This window comes from Hordeum vulgare, chromosome 7H, assembly GCF_904849725.1.
Source record: "Hordeum vulgare subsp. vulgare chromosome 7H, MorexV3_pseudomolecules_assembly, whole genome shotgun sequence".
Lineage (NCBI taxonomy): Eukaryota > Viridiplantae > Streptophyta > Magnoliopsida > Poales > Poaceae > Hordeum > Hordeum vulgare.
The window spans coordinates 22,856,547-22,861,231 of record NC_058524.1 but is presented as its reverse complement, the minus strand read 5'-3'; the positions used below and the strand labels follow the sequence as shown (position 1 = coordinate 22,861,231).

Sequence of the window (4,685 nt, the reverse complement as noted above, 5' to 3'; positions counted from 1 at the left end):
TGTTGCAACCTTTTCTGCTCCAGATTTCCATTGCGATATTAGTTATATGCAAGGTGTGTTCATGAGAAATGATCTCTCAGTTGGAGATTATGGTGCATATAATTTATTATATATGTTGATCTGGATAGTAGTGTGACATCCCCGGATTATGTGTTCATGTGTGCAATGACAGCAGCCTCCCAGGGTTCAATCTTGGCGGCAAAATCTCCACAACAATGAGGGGGATTCGACGAGCATTTTGTCAATATCTGATGTTACTTGTTACATTTTTTCTGAAATTTAAAATCTTTCAGGTGTGTAATGAGTTTTAGTAACAATTTCATTGTTTTTTTGTTATATGTCATGGTTTAGAGTCCAATGAAATTTTCGGGTATTTGTCGCTTAAATCGTGGCAAGTGAGCTTCAGACTGAGGTCACGACTTCACGTAAGTATGGATCTAAACCAATAGATGCTTATATTATTATTTTTATGAATAACAAGTGACTGCGGTAATTGATTTGTTGCTGCATACTGGCATAATAGTGGTTCTTTTGATTCACACCAGTAGAGCCAGAAAAATTTCCATACTATTGTTTTTGCAGTCCATGACATTTTCATATGAATCTTGTGGATGAATTCTAAAGAGACTGACTAATTGTTACTTATAGGCACCGTTTAGGTATGCATCCCTAATTTATATTTCTACCTGGCACAGGAGCCCATCCTATTGTCCTTGCCTCCAATCCCTGAATCCAGAAAAGACAGTGGGGTTTCGGTCCAAGATTGCCGAGGACGATGAGCAGCTTGGTGGTGCAGCTGCGAACGGCTGCGATCATCAGCAGAAGGCACGGACACTAGGAAATATGCTTCAACAAGTGCATCAGGTAGTTCTCTCAATTAATATCTCCTCTCTATTCCTCTGTGGGTTTTGGCCTATCAGGATTTTGTGGTGTTGTGGTTTTGGCCTATCGAGACTGAATTGTTCGACACTCTCATTCTTGTATGAAGCTACTCCATTTTCTATGATCCGAGAAGAAATGAATATGACATGGCTCGGTGTCCACAAGTTCATTTCTCTCCCAACATTCTAAAGCTAAATTGATTCTGTTGTGTTGCTCTATAACAATAGTTTATGTTTAAGATGAATTGAATCCTGGACTCCAAACTACTAGCATCATTTTGGTCTGAAGTGATTACTAAGGCCTTGTTTTGTACTCGAGCATAAGCAGACTTGAAACTTCACATGGCACATAATTTATCCAGCGAGGTTGATGTTCTCATTCAACTAAGACCAAAGAGCATAAAACATGGCTTTCTGCTAGAAAAAAAGGGCATATGTCTTAGCGTGTTGATTATTCACCTGCTGAATTGAAAGCAGCACATGGGACCGCCATGTTTTGGCGTATGCATGAGATCGGTTTATGTGGCTGTACCTGACTCTATCTAATCATCAAGACCACGACATGGTTGAATAAATTTTGACTGATGTAGCTTAGTAAGGACAAATAATTTCTTAAAAAAAACTATGTGTTATTTCTTTGCCCTTTTCCGTGCTTATATAAAAATATCTGAGTATTAAGCTAAAGCGTATCTATATTTGACTATTTTCTACAGCTCACTAAGATGACTGACACATCAGCAGCTGAAGCAAGGGCAGGAAAGGATATACAAGGTATACCATGGGAGAGGTTACAAATTACCAGGAAGGATTACAGAAAAGCTAGGTTGGAACAGTACAAGAACTATGAAAACTTCCCTCAATCCGGAGAGCTCATGGATAAGGTATTTAATTACTATAAATTGTACCTGTCAATGTTTAGGTTTATGGTATAAGATATCCACGCGACCAAGCATGATTTTTTTTACAAAGCAGATGAAGAGAATCCTAAGGGTATGAACTCACCTTTTTATTGTACATTTGTACCATTGTATCGACAAAATTAACAAATCGATACAAATTTGACAAATCAAGTTAGAAGTTTAATTTATTTATTTTTATGCTTGCGAAGGTGCATTGTATGTGCACGTTTACTATTCTACTCCTGTTTCCCTATCCCTATAAAAGAACATAACCCTTAGTGTTGATGTTCTGTCATGTCTAACAAGCCCGAATCAAAATTTGTGGATACTTGCACTATGGTTATATTCCAGCTTCCCTACTTAGTTCCAGGTGCAAAGCAAATTCAGATAAATGACATTTGTTATTTGATGACGTACTAAAAAACATTTGTACACATTAGCTAACTTGAAAGTTGAGTATGAAATCTTTACATCAAATATGGACGACAAAAAAATGTTCGTTAGTCTACACGTGCGTTGCACGTGCCCGTGTACTAGTATTTATACAAAAGGGTTTTAGTTCAGCCGCAGACACACATATATCGGGGCACATACATGAAGTGAGCACGAAAACAACCCTCTTTTACATCGGTATCTGTTTGTTTGAATCCTATATATAATCTAAAATTGAGGGTGTGCAGTGTGCAAAGTGCCTAGAAGAACATCTCTATGTATAGAAACAAAATAGGCACTACATATGAAAGGATAACAACTGATCAGCAAGCAGAAAAGCTATGAAGTCTCCCACTCGGTACTATAAAGATTACAACATTAAAAGGGACAAAGAGCTTGTTGATGCCAACTTTGTTCACTCTCATTCAAGTTGTTACTGTTGCATAACCAAAATTTGGTTTCCTTTTATGTCAAGTTCCCCTGTTCCCTGTTCCATGTAAGCACTCTATTCACACTATGAGCCATTGATCCATACAAATTCAGATAAGAGTCATAAGACACCTTCTGGATATGAGGGAAATCAGGTTAGATGAAACCATCTCACTTATTAGTGAGTTCACTGAAGTATGGGACAACATGCAACAAATGACCGAATAATCACGCATACACCTTTTCTTCTTCCTCACTTATTTGGACTCATTTCTATAACAAGATCTCTATCTGGATGTTGCTGTCTATAGCTAATAAGTAATAACTGGTGTTCTTGTTGGAAGGAAAAGCATATAGAATGGGGTAAAGGGTTGGTGCAGAAATGAGCAGCTGAGGCTCGAGTGGAGGAGCTTGAAAAGGAGAAGGATCAGCCATTTGCGAGAACAAGGTACTTTTGCTTATTAAACTTGCACAAAAAGGGGCATGATTCTTGTTAACATCTCTCGCGAATTTGTGTAACCGATAATAAGGTTCCTACTTTGATCAGGTGTTTTTTTGTGTGTAGGTGTTGTCTGCGTTTTGTTCTCCAAATGAACCTGAATATATCTAACTAGCTGAAAAGTATTTAAAGTTGAGTTTATTTACGTGTAGGGATGATCCTGAGCTTGACAACATGCTGAAAAACAGAATCGGATGGGGTGATCCTATGGCTCATCTTGTCAAGGTAACTGCAACTTTTGATTTGGAGTTGGCTAATTAAATCTATCAATGCCATTTCTTCTGGTTAATGGGTGACATGTGTGCTAATGCATTGCAGCGCAAAGATACATGTTTTCTTCTCAATGACTTGGGAGATGATGAAAACATGAAGGAATCCGACTTTATAGTTCCTCAAACGCTGGACAAATGAGACAAGCTTAGGCTAGCTATGACTACAAAAGTGGTTCCAAAGGATACATCATTTTGTTGAGGTGGATGGTGAATCAAATACATATAACTTCTCCGCAGGAAATAGAGTACTTACAAGGACACGTAAAATGTTCCTGAAAGAAATGTTGTTTATATCAGGAGCGCCTATAGAGATAACTTCTGCAACATGTGATTTGGTTAGCTAGATGCAACAAATATTCCGACAGTACAAAACCAAACCAAAAATAGACCAGATGGTTTGCTGCATTTAAACATAGTGATTTATGAATTTTACCACTTTCGATCCATAATAAGTGTCGCAATTTTGAACTAACTTCTGTTCAAAATTGCAGATCGAGTGAGTAGTTTTTACATGGACATTTTTTTTTGAAACGAATGAAGGCGAATTATGTTCTTTCTATTTAGGAGGAGGATTAAACTCTTCAAATTATTTAATTTTGTAGATCCTATTTTTATTTTATTTTATTTTACTTATTTTAGGTTAATAATTTCTTTTACTCAGGAGAGGAAGTAACATTTTTTTTGGGTCTTGGGCCGGGCATAACTCCCCCTATTGGGTCTTGTTGCTTTGCGGTGGCTATTGGGCCGGTTATTGGGTACTGGAACCGTAGTTGCAGCGGCCTCGTGTCAAAACTAAAACTGACCGCCTGCTCCTGGCCCAGACCCAAACCCTCTCCCACCTGTCTCGAGTCGCGCTGGCCGCCTCCCTGCCGCCGCCGCCGACGGAGACAGCAAGCGTCGCCGCCGCTGGTTCCGCCTGCCGCCGGTCGCGAGTCGACGAGCCAACGGAGCATGTACTCGCGGTGGCGTCTGCTCTCGCTCCTGCGCAACGCTCGCCTCGCCCCTGCGCAACGCTCGCCTCGCCCCTGCGGGTCGTCTCGCCGCCGCGCCGTCTTTGAGGAGCTTCGGCCCACCCCACACGGCCGCCACCTCAGGTGAGCGCTTCCCTCCTACCTGTACTCTCCCAGGATCCCCACGCTTGTACCTCAGTCGAGCACTTCAGTTTAGCAGCAGATGGTGTCTGTCTTGGTGGGTACTTTCTACTTTGACGACCTGTTGGATCGTGTGATGCGCTCTGGGTTGCATTGCTGAGTCGATGTAGTGTGAAATTACG

General features: G+C 40.4%; 1 long non-coding RNA gene across 1 annotated transcript; it reads left to right on the top strand.

The window, feature by feature from the left end:
• The first annotated feature begins 360 nt into the window (after nt 1–360).
• LOC123411541 lies at nt 361–1,741 on the top strand. The gene is made up of 3 exons (XR_006613277.1): nt 361–425; nt 696–864; nt 1,595–1,741. It is a non-coding gene; the product is annotated as an uncharacterized LOC123411541 (long non-coding RNA).
• Nucleotides 1,742–4,685: the final 2,944 nt, after the last annotated feature.